Genomic DNA, 19,791 nt, shown 5'->3' with positions numbered 1-19,791 from the left:
AAAGTTCCAACCCCTAATCACGTCATTGGTTCCTCTGGCAATCAGTCCCCATCTCTTCAGGAGCCCCCACCCATCAGTCATCTTATTAGCATATTTTGAAAAAACATCAGTTTGGAGATTCCAAGCGTTTTCAGAGAGGTGTGCCAGGAAACCAGGGCAGAGGCCATATATATATATTTTTATAATCTCACGATATTAACAGAATATAGTTTAAACTGTGTAAAACGTTTTAAAGAGGTTTGTTCTGAGCCAATATGAGTGACTGCAGCTCAGGAATACACAGTCTCAAGAGGTCCTGAAAAAGTGAGCCCAAGGCAATCGGTTTATAGTTTGGCTTTATATATTTCAGGGAGACAGAAATTGCAGGTAAAATCATAAATCAATGGAATGTATATATTGGTTTGGCCTGAAAAGGTGGGACATCTCAAAGTAGGGGCTTAAAGTCATAGGTGGGTTTTAGGTGTTCTTTAGTTAGCAATCGGTTTGAAAGAGTGAAGCTTTATCTAAATACTTGAAGTCAGTAGAAAAAAAAAGCTTAAGATACACAGTCTGCTATCTGTCATGTGATGCTACACTAGAGTCTGGTTGGAAAGTAAGCCACATTATACCAGGTTACTTAAAACAGACACACACACACACACACACACACACACACACACACACACTAACGGGATTTTATGGTGTGTGACTTAACCCTAGCCTTGCATAGACAGGTTTTTTTGTAATTTGGTATTCTATTGCCACAAAAAGCCTGTTTTGTCAGTCTTATGACCTCTGTTTTAACATTAATGTTGGTCATTTGTGCCTATGCTCCATGACGAGGCGTGACTGACTTCACTTCTCATCATAACCAAGAACTCAGATTTGTGGGTTTCACTGGGGTCCCCTTGGCTAAGAGGGGGTCTGTTCAGTTAGGGAGCTTAGGATTTTTTTAGCTTATAATATTACTCTGTTTTCTACTAAAAGTGTAATCATTTTAGCTCTTATATTAGGGTATATAACTTACCTCAAATTAATTTTTTTGTAGGTAGGGTATAAGATGCGGCCAAGCTTTATCTTTACATATATATATATATACACACACATATATGTTCACATACTCAAATATATATTTGTGTGTGTGTGTTCAATTGTTCCAGCATCATTTGTTGAACAAAATTCCCTTTTTTCATTGAATTTATTGGGCATCTTTGTTTAAAATCAATTGACCAATACAGAAAATTAGCTGGGCGTGGTGGCACATGCCTGTAATCCCAGCTACTGGGAGGCTGAGGTGGGAGAATCTCTTGAACACAGGAGGTGGAGGTTGCAGTGAGGCAAGATTGCACCACTGCACTCCAGCCTGGGGAACAGAGCAAGACTCCATCTCAAAAAAAAAAAAAAAATCAATTGACCTATACTTATACAGGTGTAAGGTATACCTTATAGGTATAGGTATTATCACTGGGGTTGCATTGGCTCCATAAATCAATAGGGGAAGAACTGACATCTTAGCAATATTGAGCCTTCTGTTCCATGAAAATGGTATATCTCTGCATTTATTTCGGTCTTTTAAATGTTTACTCAGTAATGTTTTTTCTTTTTTTTTTTTTTTTTTTTTTGTCAGGGTCTCACCCTGTCACCCAGGCTGGGGTGCAGTGGTGTGATCTCAGCTCACTGTAACCTCCACCTCCCAGACTCAAGTGGTCCTCCCAACTCAGCCTCCCAAGTAGCTGGGACCACGGGTGCACACCACCATGCCTGGCTAATTTTTTTTTTGTATGTTTGCAAGACACGGGGTTTCACCATGTTGCCCAGGCTGGTCTACAACTCCTGAGTTCAAATGATCCTCCTGCCTCAGCCTCCCAAAGTGCTGGGATTACAGGCATGAGCCACCACACCCAGCCCATGTTTTGTAGTTTTCAACATATTTTGCATGTCTTTTGTCAAATTTATTCCTGAGCATTTTATTTATTTTTGACACTATTACAAATGGATAAAAATGTTTGTTGTTAGTATATAGAAATACTGTACAATTGATTTTTGCATGTTGACCTCATATCCTGAGATCTTGCTAAACTTATGTTTTAGTTCTATTAATTTTTGTTTCAATTTCTTAGAACTTTCTACATAAAAAATAATATGGTCTTCAAATAATGTTTTACTTCTTCTTTTCCAATCCTTATGTCCTTTCTTTCTTCTTGCCTTTTTGCACTGGTTAGGACTTTTGGCATAATGTTGAGTAGAAATGATGAGAACAGACATCTTTCCCTATTCCCAATCTTAGTAGGAGAATGTTCAGAGTTCAGCTAATTTAATGTTAAGTATAGATTTTTTAATAGATGCCTTTCATCAGATTGAGGAAGTTTCCTTCTATTTCCAGTTTGCTGATTTTTTTTATCATAAGTGGATATTGAATTTTGCTAATTGCTTTTCCTTCATCTATGGAGATGTTCATATTGCATTGCTTCTTTATTCTGTTAATATAATGAATTATGCTTATTGATTTCAAATGCTAACCTATTCTTGTATTCCTAGAATACACCCCATTTTGTCATTCTTTATGTATGTTGCTGGTTTCATTTGTTAATATTTTGCTGAGCATTTTTGCATGTATCTACAAGGAATTTTAGCCTATAGTATTCCTTTCTTGTAATAAAGGTCACATAATATGGAAGTGACTGTGGCTGTGGAAAAGTATATTAAGGTTGATGTGCTCTTTGGTGACTCTAAAATTATACCAGTAGTCAATCAATTACCCACTCTACCCTAAGACACTTTATATATATGGTTTAAACATTGCTTTAAAAATATAGTAGGTGTAGTGCCTTAGATGATTTCAATAACAATACAAATGACTGCACAGATTTGATAAACTGGACAGAAAAAGGTAATTAAGATGGCAAAAGAAAGAGTTCAGCCATCAGCCTTATATATTCTCAGAAGAGGGAAGAAGAGAAAAATAAGTTGGATTTTTTCCCATTTCATTATCATTTTATTATGTTTATATTCGCACATTTCAAAAGTGAGAAAATTCAACTCATTGAAATTGGAAGAGAAAGTTTTTCAGGCCATCTCAGTAATTCTTATGCACAGAAGCATTGAAACCATTGGCAAGTTCTGTCTGGCAGGTCCTTATTAATGGCAAGTCTGTATGGGTTTTTTTTTTTTTTTTTTTTTTTTGACAGTTACTTGGTTTAGTTTTCATTTGAGGATCTCCATTTTAAAGGTCACTGTCCCACATCTCTATCTTAACTTAAAAAAAAAGACATTTGTATCTGGCTGAGAACTACCAGAAGGGTAAAAACAAACAAACTGATGGAAAAGAGACAAGATAAGTGTCTTACATTGTTTTCAGATGTGAAGACAGTGGGAAAAATATGGCATTAATGTGTTAAAAACACACATGTTTTGACAAAACTGACAACAAAATCTTTGAAGAGAGCTGCCTCCTAAGACAAAAAGCATCCTTGTCCTTATTTAAGGACAATTTTGAGATCAGAGATATAAATGAAGACATGTATAAGACTGTGCTTTGAGTAGCAAATTTTCTAACAGTAGCAGAATGATTAAATGAATAATTATTGAGCCACATGATAGAATATAATGCAACCATTGAAAGTCATCATGAAAATATGCAATGTCATAGGAAATGCCTATGATGCTGCAACAAGAAATGCAGATATACACACATCCTAATACAGTGGGCCAAGTGAAATAATTAATTAAAATTAATTAAAAAGAACAATCCTCAGATACTAGGTATAAGCATGGAACAAATACTAAAAGGAAAACACTAAATTTGTAATGGTGGTTATCTTAGTGTGATACAAATACATGATTTTGGTTTTATTCTTATAGTTTTCTGCATTCTTAAATTTTTTTTCCTAAAACTGGTATTATTTCTCTAACAGGAAAAAAAATATAGAAAAATAGATTTTTTTAGATTTCAGTTTGGGAAGAAGTGTCACGTGTCATACATGATACAAGAGAATAATGTTCCACTCAGCTTTAGAGATGTACTTGTGAAATAGCAAGGGATTGCTATATTTTAGCACAGACAATTTACTTGGTATCTTAGTATCTTAATGATAGTTCCAGAGAGCCGTTTGGTTTTTGAAGGACAGTTCAGGCAGCCACATCCTAACAGCTTGACCGCTCTCATTTCTGGCATGTGGCGGTGCCAACTTCCTCATTCCCTGCCCTCTTAACACCACAAGCTGTTAGTTTCCCAGTCACTCTGAACTGTTGGTAGCTTTACAGGCAGGTTGCTGTGCAGTAGATCTGTGTTTCTAATAAATACTGGGTTCTGTTTTGCATACAGGCCAGGCATATGAGGCAATCAGCTGGAGCCAGTACATAGACACGTTTCATTGTTCTGTCTGGAGATACAGTAGAGAGAAAAATGCTGGGGGTATGGCAATGGAGACCTGAATTTGAGTCTGTTTATGACATTGGACAAATTCTTACCTGCCGTGGGCCTCAGCTCACCCTGAATGGGTAAATTAAATGATGTTTGCCATACCACTGTGTCAGAGTTGTGAATTTCAAAGAGTGCATACGTGGTATCTACAACTTGATTCTAAAGTTTATAGGGGCCGTGCGCGGTGGCTCACACCTGTAATCCCAGCAGTTTGGGAGGCCAAGGTGTGTGGATCACCCGAGGTCAGGAGCTCAAGATCAGCCTGGCCAACATGGCGAAACCCTATCTCTACTAAAAATACAAAAATTAGCCAGACGAGGTCGCGGGTGCCTGTAATCCCAGCTACTCGGAGGCTGAGGCAGAAGAACTGCTTGAACCTGGGAGGAGGAGGTTGCAGTGAGCCGAGATCGCACCACTGCACCACTGTACTCCAGCTTGGACGAAGAGAGCAAGATTCCATCAAAATAAATAAATAAATAAAAACAAAAATGACAAAGTTTATACGGGAAGGCAAAACAAACAACAACAACAACAAAAAACCTCACAGAATAGCCAATACAATATTAAGAAATGAACTTGGAGGACTGAAAGTACCAAGCTTCAAGACATACTATAAAACTACAGTTATCAAGACAGTGTGGTATTGGCAAAAGAAGAGGCAAATAGATCAATAGAACACAAGAGAGAGGTCAGAAATAAACCCATACAAATACAGTTAACTGATCTTTGGCAAAGGAGCAAAGGAAATTCAATGGAGAAAGGATAGTTGTTTTTTAACAAATAGTGCTGGAACACATGTATATCAACATGTAAAACTATGAAGCCTGACATAGGCCTTGTATCTTTCACAAAAATTGACTCAAAATGGATCATAGACTTACCTGTAAAATATAAAACTGTAAGACTCCTAGGAGATATCACAGGTAAAATCTAGATGATCTCTGCTTTGGGGATGACGTTTTAGATACAACACCAAAAGATGATCAATGAAGAAAAATATTGGCAAGAGGAGCTTCATTCTGTTGGGCTGATCAGACCCAACACCAGGTCGTGGGGGTGACAAAGTCCGGCGGAGCCAAAGGATTGAAAAAAAGACAGTTTGAGAGAGAAAGGTGAGACACCATCTAGTGTACAGAGGCTGCGAAGTCCCCGAGCTCTGGGAGCCCACGCTATTTATTGGTAATCCAACAAAGAAACAGGTGGTGAGAATTTGGAGGTCAAAAGGGCACGTTGCATTAAGCACATGATTTATAGCTGTGATGGTTCAGCATTTATATGGAACATGTTCTGCTACTTGAGATAATGGGAATAGGAGACTAGGAGCCTAGGAGGGCTAGAAGCAAGGAGCCAGCAAGTCTAGACACATTCCAGAAGACATTAGGCAAGCCCTGCCTCAGTTTCCCTCCCAACACTCAGCTTTTTCCGAACACATTCAACTTAAAAAGTTTTGCTCTGTGAAAGACACTGTTAAGAGAATGACAGATGAGCCTCAAACTGAGAGAAAATATTTCAACCCAAATGAGTTGAAAACACAAACCTGCTTACAAATGTTTATAGCAGCTTTATTAATAATTGCCAAAACTTGGAAATAACCAAGATGTCTTTCAATAGCTGAATGAATAAATGGAATATTATTCAATGATAAAAAGAAATGAACTATCAAGCCATGAAAAGACGTGGAGAAACTTCAATGCATATTGCTAAGTCAACAATCTTATAGTGCTACATACTGTATGATTCCAACTATATGACATTCTGGAAGAGGCAAAACTACGGAGACAGTAAAAAGATTAGTGATGGCCAGGGGTTGAAGGGAGGGTAAAATGAGTAGATGGAGCAGAGAGGATTTTTAGGCAGTGAAACTGTGCTGTAAGGGTGTACTGTAAGGGTGGGTGGACACATTTGTCAAAACCCATGAATGTACAAGACGAAGAGTAAATTCTAATTCTAATAAATTTCAGGTTTTCGTTCATATTGGTTCATCAGTTGTAACAAATGTACCACACTAATGCAAAACATTAATAATAAAGGAAAATGGGGGTTGGGTGGGAAGTGTATATGGAAACTCTGTATTTTCTGTTCAATTTCCTGTAAACCTAAAACTATTATCAAAAACAGTCTATTATTTTTTAAAAGTGTATGTGATAGCCATTTCTAAGTAAAGCACTATATAAGGATATTTTGGCTACAAGTAATAGAAAACTCAGTTAAAATATATGTGTGGTTTTTTGTTTGTTTTTCAAGACAGGGACTCCCTCTGTCCCCCAGGCTGGAGTGTGCAGTGATACAATCATAGCTTACGGCAACCTCGAACTCCTGGGCTCAGGGGATTCTCCCACCTCAGTCTCCCCAATAGCTGGAACTAGAGGCCCACATCACCATACCCGGCTATTTTTAAACAGTTTTGTAGAGATGGGTTCTTGCTATGTTGCCAGGGCTGATTTTGAATTCCTGGCCTCAAGCGATCCTCCCACTTGGTCTTTTAAAATGCTGGGCACCACTGTGGCTGGCCTATATGTTTTCTTGATTGTGCACACCTAACAGTAAAAGAAAAATTGTTTGAGAATGCACTCAACAATTTATATAAAAGTATGTATTCATTTATATCTAAAGTATACACATTACCTGTATCAATGTTATGTACATTTTATAAACGTATATAAAAATACAATTTTATACATTTTATAAACATATATAAAAATACAATTTTAACAATATAAGAAATATAAATAAACTTTAGAAACAGTTCCAGGTTTTATACTTATTACTGACATTTTTAGCAGGGGTACTCTGCTTTATTATTTTTGAAACTTGAAAAATATTTCAAAATTAAACCATCTGAGAGTCTAAATTTGTTTTTGTACTAGGTTTTGGTGGCTGTCAGAATAGAAAAAATCCTTTGCAAATGTTCATAGATCTAAATGAAAGAAGTTCATAACTGGCTGTCATTTCTTAAGAATGGTATTTTACCAAATGGTAATAAAAACACATAAAATGTTTATGACAGCTTTATGAATAATTGCTGGAAGTAAATCTTGGAAGTAACCAAAATGTATTTCAATAGGTGAATGAATAAATGGAATATTATTCAACGATAAAAAGAAATGAGCTAGGGGCGGATTGCAAGGTCAGGATATCGAGACCAGCCTGGCTAACATGGTGAAACCCCATCTCTACTAAAAACACAAAAAACTAGCCAGGTGTTGTGGCGGGCGCCTGTAGTCCCAGGTACTCGGGAGGCTGAGGCAGGAGAATGGCGTGAACCCGGGAGGCGGAGCTTGCTGTCAGCCAAGATCGCACCACTGCACTCCAGCCTGGGCGACAGAGTGAGACTCCGTCTCAAAAAAAAAAAGAAATGCGCTAGAAAGAAACGGAACCACCAAGCCACGAAAAGACGCAGAGAAGCTTAAATGCGTATTGCTAAGTGAAAAAAGTCCATCTTAAAACCCTACATACTGTATGATTCCAACTACATGACATTCCGGATGAGGCGAAACTACGGAGATAGTAAAGAGATTAGTGATGACCAGGGGTTGAAGAGAGGGTGGAATGAGTATGTCAGTCCCATCCCCAAATTGTGAAACTGGTCAGTATATTACCAACTCCCCGAATGAAAAACATTGATCTTGAAAATTATTATTGGAAGGTTAGCTTTTATTTTTAATAAATTTGCTCAAAACCCACTGAAATACTCTGTTAGAAAGATTTTTGAAAAGTCAGATAAATCTGTGGTCTTATGCATGATGACACAATGACATGCTTTTAGCAACAAAATACATAGTAATGAAAACATTTCCAAACATCCTTTAAAAAATACTCTGCCTCAATTTTGAAAATTATATTATTTAAGAAAATAGAATCTTTGAGTCCACTTAATTGGGCATATGTAAATTATAATATGTCAAAAGTCCCGTTATGCTTATGAAACTCTCACTCCTGTCTCCTGGCTCTGTCTGGACACACAGCTTTCTGACAAATAATAGACTAAGTGGAGCTACTGATTTCAATTTGTATTTTAGATATGCTTTTAAAAAATGAGGTGTTAACACATAGAAAGAAATTGATTTTCTATTGTTTTCTTTCTTCCATTTTGGAAATCACTGGCTTAAATTATAAGGGTTTTATTATGTAAATATGTAATATAATTTTATATAAATTTTTATTATATAAATATAGTATAAATCATATATAATATAATAATATGAACTTATTATAAAATAAGTTTAGAGTGATTCCAAGATGGTTAATTCAGCAGCTAAAAGACATCAAGGACTCACGTTCTTTTCATTTTTGTGCTCTGTCAACATCTGGATGGTTTTAGATTTTGTTCTCAGGTCAGGTCTGTCCCCTCACAGTTGCAAGACAGCAACTTCAAGCATCCCATCTTCAATCCATAATATTCAAAGGCAGGAAAAAAGTTGCTTTCTCTTTGTCTCTTTTTGTGAGTGAAAAAACCCTTCCCATAAGCCCCCAGGAGGATTCCTCCTCATCCCTCATTGGCCAGAATACATCAAATATTGATGCCTGCCAATCACTGGCAAGGAAGATGAGGTCATAGACTAATCGTGATTCGTCTTCTGGGTTCAGAAGGAGGTCTTTCTCCTTAAACCACTCAAAGAAAATAATGATTCTGCTTGCAAGGAATGTTGTTGGGAAGGGAACCAATAGCATCAGTCACAATCCTGATGCAGATATGATATTATTACAAAGACAGTGCACGTGTTAACAGAATAGTGCTCAGGTAACATGTACTTCTTGTTTAATGTGGACATCTTGTTTACAGTGAAGAAAAATTCTGGGTCTTGCATGAAATTATGGAATCATTATTTTCTTTTTATTCATGCTCGTAAAATGCATATACAATGGGACGTGTACATTTGTTTCAAGAATATGCATTTTCAGGGAAGAATTTCCAAATGCCATCAGATCACATTTAAAAATCCAGTATTCCCTTAAAGTGCTGTGCTTCTTATGTGTCACTGAAAAACAAAAACAGAAACAAAACCTAGCCTGATATGAATTCTGCCACATTTGCCTATATGTCATTGATAATCTCTTGTTTGTTGATTGCTGTTTGCTGCCAAAGTGAAATGTTTCTTTAATTAGAAAATGCTATATTAATGCCAGATAATAGTGGTCATTGCCAAAATAAGCTATATTTCATTTTCATGAGTATGGTCCAAATATAGATGATCTCAAACCCAGGATAGTCATTCTCAAAGAATGATATCTAACCTCGTTCTGTGATGTGCTGGCAAAACCCCAGATTCAATTAAAGTGAACAGCGTGCATTCTGGAAAATATAGGAGACAGGACGTAAGCCCTCAAGGGTACAGAAATCTTTCTTACTTTTTCCATACCATATCCCCAGTGCCTAGAATAGTACCTGACACATAGAAAAAGTTAAATAAATACTTGCTACAAGAATGAATAAATTAATATAAATGGAATGAAACCATTAATAACATAGCATTATTAATTCCAATCAATTAATATTTCATTATTATTGGAATTATTCTACCATATAGGAAAGGCAAATGAATAGTAACAATGTGTTAGTATTTATCCAATCCAATGCATTCCAAAGATGGGGGTGTGCGGGGGGAAAGAGAGAGAGGGAGAGAGAGAGAGAAACACTACATTTAGTGAGCACAAACATTCTCCTCATTCTTTTTTCTACATAGTAGGGATGGCTTCAGTAGGCTTTCATGGGGTAAATGAAATCCTTGAAGACTATCTAAGCTGTAAACTCTGATTATTTGCCCACAAAGCAGCCTTTTGACTACTGATCTGGATGTCCAAATAATACAATACACAGGTTTCCTGGAAAGAAGTCACTTTCAGCCACCACAAAAGTATAGCCACCACTATAAGTTAATAAGATGGCATTCTGTGGTATATAGAAAACATCATGTGAATGCCTACATCTCTAACTTTGCTGGGAAGGCCTGAGATGGCCGGCTTGTAGTGCTAATTTAGATGGGTGCTGATACGCTCAGGGTTATGAACTTCATCCCTGAGAACTCTCAGAATTCACTTGTATCTGAATCAGACTGGTGGTACTTTCCAAGATGGTAGCTGGGACAGCAACCCCACTCTGGTGGCTCTAGTTACCTGGACCCATCCCTGAGTGAGCTGCTGAGTGACAAGTTAATTAAGTTCTCTGTGGGACCCTCAGACCAGGTGAAATTCAGAAGTTCTATGCAATCCATAGACAGGGGCTTGCCACATCTCAAACATGAAATAATGCATTTCTTCATCCCTCCCACACAAATATTGATAATTTATAGCTATATGAGGAGGAGGCTAGGAAATTGTTCTAAATTATCTTAAAATGTTTTGGGAGTTAAGATTATCCTGAAGCCTCCATAGATGATCCAAGGAGCAGAGCCTGTCTGTGCAATGGCTCTGTCCTCACTTCTGCAAATTATTTACTAAGGTGGCTATTTTCCCAGAGTTGACTTGCCCCAGTGCGCCCTGTTTTTCAAGTGCAGGCTCTGTAGAACACCTACATCTTTCAGTGCTTCTGTGGAGCTATGGCTCTAGACTGAGGTGTGTGGTAAATGTGCACTGCAATTTCCTGTAAATCTGGGACGACACCAGAGGCTTTTTTTGTTTGTTTGTTTGTTTGTTTGTTTGAGACGGAGTCTTGCTCTGTTGCCAGGCTGGGGTGTAGTGGCACAATCTTGGCTCACTGCAACCTCCTCCTCCTGGGTTCAAGCGATTCTCCTGCCTCAGCCTCTTGAGTAGCTGGGATTACAGGTGCACACCACCATGCCCAGCTAATTTTTGTACTTTTAGTAGAGACAGGGTTTCACCATATGGGCCAGGATGGCTTCGATCTCTTGACCTCATGATCTGCCCACCTTGGCCTCCCAAAGTGCTGGGATTACTGGCATGAGCCACCATGCCCGGCCCACCAGAGGCTCCTTGTGTGGGTTGCATACAAAGGGAACATGGGCAAGTGGGATTCTACTTGAGGAGGTCTACAATGGGAAAGCCATTGGCTTGGAGAGGATTAGAGTAGCAGAAAGTTGGGAAAAGGTGTTAAGAGGCCTGGAGCCTGGCTGCAAAAGGCATTGGGTTGTCTACAGCTTAACTTCATTGGTTGCTAGAGGCATGGAATATGAACGTGCTTGTCCCACCTACAGATAGGGCTTTTGCTTTTAAGGCAGTTCTCTGCTCCGTAAGGCAGTTTTGAGACATTCTTGTGCTCTCCCAGTCAATATTTGTGATGCATTGTGGGGCATTCTAAAGGTAGCTCCTGGTTCTCAGGATCACTCTTTTGGTAAAGTCCTCTCCATACACAAGGTGATGGAGCTGGTGCAGGGCCTGATAGGAATATAATTGCTATTTCATTGCATCCATTTCATATTACAAAGGCCAGCTGAGTTCTGGTGAGTGGCATCTATTTAGACCAGGAATAGCAGGAATGCTATTACAGACAAAGTGAGCCTCCATAGATGGGAGTAGATGTCAAAGAGATCAAAGAAAAGAGGGTCACAGAAGATTGTGCCAAATAGCGTTGGTGTGTTTGAAGCTCAGCATTATTGGTTGGGTTTTCAGGGGCCTGATGAACTGTGGACAAACTGATAAAATCTACTTTGTGGCTATCTAGAGGTAGAACCATAACCTGGACTACTTCCTGTGACCCTAAAAACATCCTGACCTTTGCAAGTTCTCCTGTATAGCTAAAGGCATTCCTAGTTAGCAACATTGACATTTTCTATTTATATTCCTGAAAATTTCTGACATTTTCCTGATAAAGTTTAATATTTGAAGAGTGTTGTCTTTTGCTAATCTTAGATTTACTATTGAAAGGTGTTTCAAGGCTGGGCACGGTGGCTCACGCCTGTAATCCCAGCACTTTGGGAGGCCGAGGTGGGTGGATCACCTGGGGTCAGGAGTTCGAGACCAGCCTGACCAACATGGAGACACCCCCATCTCTGCTAAAAATACAAAATTAGCCGAGCGTGGTGGCGCATGCCTGTAATCCCAGCTACTCGGGAGGCTGGGGCAGGAGAATCGCTTGAACCTGGGAAGCAGAGGTTGAGATCACACCATTGCACTCCAGCCTGGGCAACAAGAGTGAAACTCCATCTCAAAAAAAAAAACAAAGGTGTTTCAAAACTGACCTTGGGAGAAGAAAAAAGATCAGCGATGAAGCCACTAGGGATAGACACAAGAGAGTAAGAAATAATCAGAAAGCATAGCTGAGAAATTCCCTATAAGCAAAAATAAAAATACACATAATATCTTAAAGCTAATAACCCAGGAGGGTAACTGGAAGAATATCTTCATGCAAACTTTAACAAGTATGAAGTAGCAGTGGGGTTTCCAGTGGAGGGCAGCTACAAGCCAGACTATAAATGGCAGGCATGGGCATATGTTATAATTGGCTACACTGATGAGGGGTGGGGATGGAGGGACATTTTGATAAACTGAATAAATGATGCTCTGTGGGTCCTAAGGGGACTGCCTAGCAAAGGCAGATGATGTCTACTACCAATTAATTAAAAGTTAGAAGTGAGTGTAATCGTGGCTGTTGAGTTTGTACCCAGGTATGCAAAGTTTAGCATGCATCAGAATCACCTGCAGGGCTTGTAAAAACATCGGTTACTGGCCAAGGTGGAAGGATGGCTTGAGCCCAGGAGTTTGAGACCAGCCTGGGCAACATGGCATATCCCTGTCTCTACAAAAAAGAAAAACAAAACAAAGCAAAAAACAATGATTACTCAGCCCACTCTCGAGAGTTTCTGATTCTCGAGAAGGAGTGGAACAGGGGCCTGAGAATTTATATTTCTAACAAGTTCCTAGATACTGCTGATCTGGGATCACTCGTTGAGAAGCACTGACTTAGAAAAAGAGCAAAAAGGTTCTTAGCACTCAGTTCTTAACTTAGACCCTCACATTCCACACAGGTGAGGGATTTTTAAACATTTTGTGCATGTGTATCAGAGAGTTACAAATCATGTTACAAAAAATTAAATAGAATACTTTTTCTAACTGTAATTAATAAATCAGAAATTTCTTTTTATGACTTAGAGAATAGAAGAAATTCAAATTATAAAGTAATAATGGGTAAGATTATATAAAAATGTAAAATGGTGAAAACAGATCAAACTGGACCTAGGAAAATTCTCAGATAGCCCTGATGGATACATAGACATCTTACAGGAATTAGGACAATCTTTTGATTTAGCATCGAGAGAGATTATGTTGTTGTTAGGTCAAACATTAACTCCCAACGAAAGAGAGGCCACCTTAGCTGCAGCCCAGGAGTTTGGGGATCTCTGGTATCTAAGCTAGGTAAGTGATAAAATGACATCAGAAGAAAGGGAGAAATTCCCCACAGGCCAACAGGCAGTTCCCAGTGTGGATTCCCATTGGGACCTCGATTCGGAGCATGGAGACTAGAGTCACAGGCACTTACTGACTTGTATACTAGAGGGATTAAGAAAGACCAGAAAAAAGCCAATGAATTACTCAATGATGTCCACTATAATGCAGGGAAAGGAAGAAAACCCTATGGCATTTTTAGAGAGGTTAAGGGAGGCATTAAGAAAGCATACCTTTTGTCACCTGAGTCTATTGAACGCCAACTAATTTTAAAGGATAAGTTCGTCACTCAGTCAGCTGCAGACGTAAGAAAACAACTTCAAAAGTCTGCCCTGGGCCCCAAGCAAAATTTGGAAACTCTATTGAATTTGGCAACTTCAGTGTTTTATAATAGGGGTCAGGAGGAGCAGCCTGAATGAGACAGATGAGACAAGAAAAAGGCCGCTGCCTTAGTCATGGCCCTCAGGCAGATGAACTTCAGAGGCTCTGAAAGAAAGAAGGGCTGGGCAGGCAACCCACCCAACAGGGCTTGTTATCAGTGCGGCTTACAGGGGCACTTCAAAAAGGACTGACCAAACAAAAATAAGCCACCCCCTTGTCCATGTCCCTTGTGCCAGGGGGATCACTGGAAGGCACACTGGCCCCGAGGGAGAAGGTCCTCTGAGCCAGAGGCCACTAACAAGATGGTCCAACAACAGGACTGAGGGTGCAGTCGCCAGCCCATGCCATCACCCTCACAGAGCCCCAGATAAGCTTAACCACTGAGGGCCAGGAAACTAACTTCCTCCTGGACAGTGGTGTGGGCTTCTCAGTTTTACTCTTCCATCCCAGACAACTATCCTCCAGGTCTGTCACCATCAAAGGGGTCCTAGGACAGCCAGTCACTAGGTATTTCTCACACTCCCTAAGTTGTGACTGGGGAACCTTATTTTTCTCACATGCTTTTCTTATTATGCCTGAGAGCCCTACTCCTTTACTAGGGAAGGACATACTAGCTAAAGCAGGGGCCATTATATACTTGAATATAGGAGAAGGAATACCCGTTTGCTGCCCTCTACTGGAGGAAGGAGTTAATCCTGAAGTCTGGGCAGAGGAAGGACAATACCAATGAGCAAAACACACTTGTCCAGTTCAAGTTAAATTAAAGGATCCTACCTCCTTTCCTTATCAAAGGCAGTACTCCCTCAGACCAGAAGCCCAACAAGGGTTACAAAAGATTGTTAAAGACCTAAAAGCACAGGGATTAGTAAAGCCATGCAACAGTCCGTGCAACGCTCCTATTCTAGGCATACAAAACTCCAGTGGACAACAGAGGTTAGTGCAAGACCTCAGAATTATCAATGAGGCAGTTGTTCCTCTGTATCCAGTTGTACCTAATCCTTATATTCTACTCTCCCAGATACCAGAGAAAGCAGAATGGCTTACAGTCCTAGATCTTAAGGACACTTTCTTCTGCATCCCTCTGCATTCTGACTCTCAATTTTTATTTGTCTTTAAAGATCCGTCAAACCCAGCATTTCAGCTTACCTGGACTGTCCTGCCATTCATTATTGGGGCTGGGACACTAGGAGGACTAGGAATGGCATTGGAGGCATTACCACCTCCACCCAATCCTGCTACAAATTATCACAAGAGTTAAATGATGACATGAAACGAGTCGCAGATTTGCTTGGTCACCTTACAAACCAGCTTAACTCTTTAGCAGCAGTAGCCCTTCAAAATCAGACAGCCTTACATTTATCAACAGCCAAAAGAGATGGAACTTGTCTTTTTCTAGAAGAGTGCTGTTATTTCGTTAATCAATCTGGAATTGTCAATGAGAAGGTTAAAGAGCTTTGAGATCATATACAGTGCCAGGCGTAAGCGCTCCAAGACACAGGACCTTGGAGTATTGTCAATCAATGAATGCCTTGGCTTCTCCCCTTCTTGGGACCCTTGGTGGCTATTGCAATGTTGCTTATCTTTTGACCCTGCATTTCTAACCTCCTTGTAAAATTTGTCTCTTCCAGAATAGAATCCATGAAACTGAAAATGGTTCAACAAATGGAGCCCCAAATGATCACCACTAGCACCTACTATCGAGGACCCCTAGACTGACCCGTCAACCCATTCTTGCACTACAACACTGAAGACTCCCCTCCCAAGGAAACCTCAAATGCAGAGCCCCTTCTACAGAGCCCCAGTTCAGCAGGAAGTAGCTAGAATGATCGTCGCCCAACTTCCAAACAGCACTTGGGCTTTCCTGTTGAGAGAGGGGACTGAGGGACTAAGTGGCTAAGTTGGCTGGACTCCCTGGGTCAATAGGGACTTCTCTAAGGGGACGTTCCCCAAGCCAAAATAAATCATAGCTGCAAGAGCCAAAATAAATCATAGCTGCAAGCAAAGGAATTAAAACTTCAACCAATCAAAGGGGACTTTCCCCTAAGCCAAAATGAGTCAAAGCTGCAAGCTAAGGGATTGAAATTTCAACCAATTATATAGGGAGTTTAAGCTTTAACTGCAGCCTGATGTTTTTAACCAATCAGGCCCGCCAACCCACAAGCGGATAGAAAATAAGCTAATTCTATAGGACAGAAAGACGAAAAGGGAGGGTTCATAAGGGGATATAAGCATAAGACACCCAAGCCACAAACAGCATCCCTTCTGGGTCCCCTTCCACCGCGTGGAAGCTTTACTTTCACTTTCGCTTTAATAAATCTTGCCACTGCACCAAAAAACAAAAAATAAAAAAATAAAAATAAAGTAAGATGGTGAAATAATGAAAATTCACAAAACCAAGGCAGAAACAGTTGTAAGAAAATAAGAAAAACTGTTTGCTATAAATATGGCTGCATATCGAAAGTTTAATATCTAAAGTATATTGCTTTTATTCAAACCAGGCTGCCAGTGGGACCAAGACACAGACAGTTCATACACCAGGAAAACCAACATAAAACCAACACGTGAAACACTGAACCTCAGAAGTTAATTAAAGAAATTCAAATGGAAACAATTCTAAGGGGCCATTTAACACATACCAGATAAACAAGTACAAGAATAAATGATAAAATCCAGTACTAGTGAGACTGTTGGGAAATGGTTGCTGGTAAAAGTGTAAATTGGTTGTTTTTTGGAATGAAGAGCTACAAGAATAATCATACCAGAAAATATAGCCTATATAAGCAATTCATAAAAAGAACAAAACACAATTATAAAAATATTTATAGCTGAATTATTTATAATAGCTAAAAGTGAAATTACCAAAATAATATTACAGAAATAATAAAACAAATAATGTGATATAAACCTAATATTCATTCATTAGAAATGAAAACCTGAAGATTCTGCAAGCAAAGGGAAATGTGAGCTGCATGGAAGTGTTAGGGGGAAAAGTACTGGATTTGGAGTCAAAAGATCTAAAATTAAGTAACCTTTGGCTAAGGATTCAACCTCTCTGAACTTTGTTCATCTTCTAACACAGCAGTTTTCTACCAATACACAGCAGTTTTCAAATGTTTTGACCACTACCTAAAAATGTTTAATTTTTTCTTCTTTTGTCCTATTAGCACTTAACGTAAAATCTATCCTCTTAACAAATTTTCAGTATTGTCAGCATTGGCAATCATATGTCCCATGTTGGGTAGGAATGTCCAGAACTTATTTATCTTGCATGACTGAAACTTTGTACCCTTTGACCAACCCTTTTTCTCCACCCCCCGGTTCCTGGCAACCATCATTCTTTCTGCTCCTATGAGTTTGCCTATTTTAGATTCTACATGTAAATGAGATCAGTCATACCTCAATAAAGCGGTTGAAAAAAAGGAAATTTTACATTAACTCCTTATAAACACAAACACATACACACACACATACACGTAATCACCCGTAATAATGGTAGGCCTGGTGCAGTGGCTCACGCCTGTAATTCCAGCACTTTGGCAGGCTGAGGTGGATGGATCACTTGAGCCCAAGAGTTCAAGACCAGCTTGGGAAACATGGTGAAACCCCATTATTACAAAAAAAATTACAAAAATTGGCCGGGCGTGGTGGGGCATAGCTATAGTCCCAGCTACTCAAGGAGCTGAGGTAAGAGAATCACTTGAGCCCAGGAGGTTGAGGCTGCAGTGAGCCATGATCATGCCATTGCACTCCAGCCTTAGTGGCAGAACAAGACTCTGTCTCAATAACAATAATAGTAATACGTGATGGTCTATTCTATTCTGTTCTACTCTCCATTTCATTCCTTTCCACTCCATATAAAAATGCTGGTCACTAAATTGATTTCAAACCCTCTAATATATCACAACCAGCAGTTCATACAACACTGGTCTAATTTATAGGCGTGCTCAAAGGTTTACTGCCAGCCCACCTCCTCTCTCCAACACTTCATGGTTTCCCCAACCCCCACAACCTGCAGCCACTCACACAATACACCCAGAGAGCTCTACTTTTAAAACTATGGCTGAAATGAAGCCATAGATGGCAGAAATTGTAATAGGCATGCAATTTTATGCCGTTCTACATATAGGGCATATGTGTTGGGAAGAATAAAGTGATATTTAATACAACTGGACTGGGTTAACTTGTTTCTTAGGTGGTGTCAACAGCTCTCTTGAATCTCTCTTAGACTATATCTTTCTTCCCTCTCCTCTCCTATAGCTCAAAAACCCAGAAACCATATGAGTTACTTATAGTAACATGAACAAGCTATTTATAGTTCATATGAACCAGTGCATTGATTTCTACTTGTTTGGTTGTGGTAAGACAGGCCTGAAGGTAACTTCTTCTGCTTAGACAAGGAACCGGCTGTTTATCTTGCCTCTAGTTTTGGCAAAGTCTGTGGTAGTCTAGCTCAGTTCAGAAGTCCTGGTTTATAGTGCTGAACATTTGCCTCTGTGTCTTCTGTGACTTAAACTCTTTAAAACAGTGGTTCTTGAATTTTATTTAGTTTTATTTATTTATTTTAACTTTTATTTTAGGTTCAGGGGTACATGTGTATTTTTATTTTTTTGAGACAAGTTCTCCCTCTGTTGCCCAGGGTAGAGTGCAGTGGCACTGTAATACCTCACTGTAACCTCAAACTCCTGGGTTCAAGAAATCTTCCCACCTCACCCTTCCAAAGCACTGGGATTACAGTCATGAGTCATTGCACCTGGCCTCAAATCGTAATATGCTGAAGAGTCACCTAGGTATCTTTTTAAAAACTACAAATGTGTATGCCCCATTACTGAAGAGCCTGATTCAGTGATGTGGTAGGTTCAGGAAATTATATTTTAAATAAACACCCGAAGTGCTCTCTCCAAACTGGGGAAACCCTCCTGTGGGTTCTATAGCCAAGGTAGGGGGCTGACTGGGATTTGGGGATTGCTGGTCCTGGCCACTGCTGCTTTCCACTGAGCATTTCCAACAAACCTTAGTTTTCTCACCTGTAAAATATAGAGGGCACACGGGATCTGTAGGCTTCCTTCAGCTTTACCCTTGTATGATGTGTCTAGAAATAATATTACATGAAAGAACAAAGAAACAATATATACATTTTTTCCAACTTTGTAAAAAAAACAGTAAGTATGTCGAGAGACTAGACAAGGTCAAAAAGATATCTATGTAGTGGCATTATAGTGCAATTGCAGATGTTCTTTTAAAAATAAACAATGATGATATTAAATAATTTTTTTAAAATGGTGAACAACAATGACAGGGACATCAAGGAGGATGAGAACTAAAACAGAACTTTGAATGTGAATGAGATGATTATGACATCATTGGTGACAACAGAGAGAGCAACTTAGTACCACCATTGGTATGAAAATCATTCTGGAGCTAAGGAATAAGACGGTAGATAGTAAAAGGAAGTAGAAAGAAAAAGAATGAGTGTCACTAAAAGGAAAAGACAGAGTTAGGACAAAGTATCCCAGGAAACATTTAAATTCGAAGCACATTGGAAGGAAGTGGACTTAACAAAAAGTTATGTTTTCTTATAGAGGAGGAAGAAGAGAGGATCTGCTACTAATTGTTCCTCCAAGTAGGGCACGTTGGAATTTTGTCCCAAAGAGTTAAAGAAACCAGCGACT

General features: G+C 39.2%; 1 long non-coding RNA gene across 1 annotated transcript in view; it reads left to right on the top strand.

Annotated features, from left to right (window-relative positions):
- The window catches only part of LOC129008149 (uncharacterized), a 33,207-nt gene extending 16,755 nt beyond the window's left edge, over nucleotides 1-16,452 (top strand). The window contains exon 3 of the long non-coding RNA XR_010127637.1: nucleotides 15,751-16,452. This is a non-coding gene — a long non-coding RNA (uncharacterized LOC129008149). The remainder of the gene's footprint in view (nucleotides 1-15,750) is intronic.
- The last annotated feature ends 3,339 nt before the right edge of the window (nucleotides 16,453-19,791 follow it).

Source organism: Pongo pygmaeus, chromosome 9, assembly GCF_028885625.2.
Source record: "Pongo pygmaeus isolate AG05252 chromosome 9, NHGRI_mPonPyg2-v2.0_pri, whole genome shotgun sequence".
Classification (NCBI taxonomy): Eukaryota; Metazoa; Chordata; class Mammalia; order Primates; family Hominidae; genus Pongo; species Pongo pygmaeus.
The sequence above is the reverse complement of the archived record's forward strand: the minus strand, read 5'-3'. Positions and strand labels throughout refer to the sequence as shown.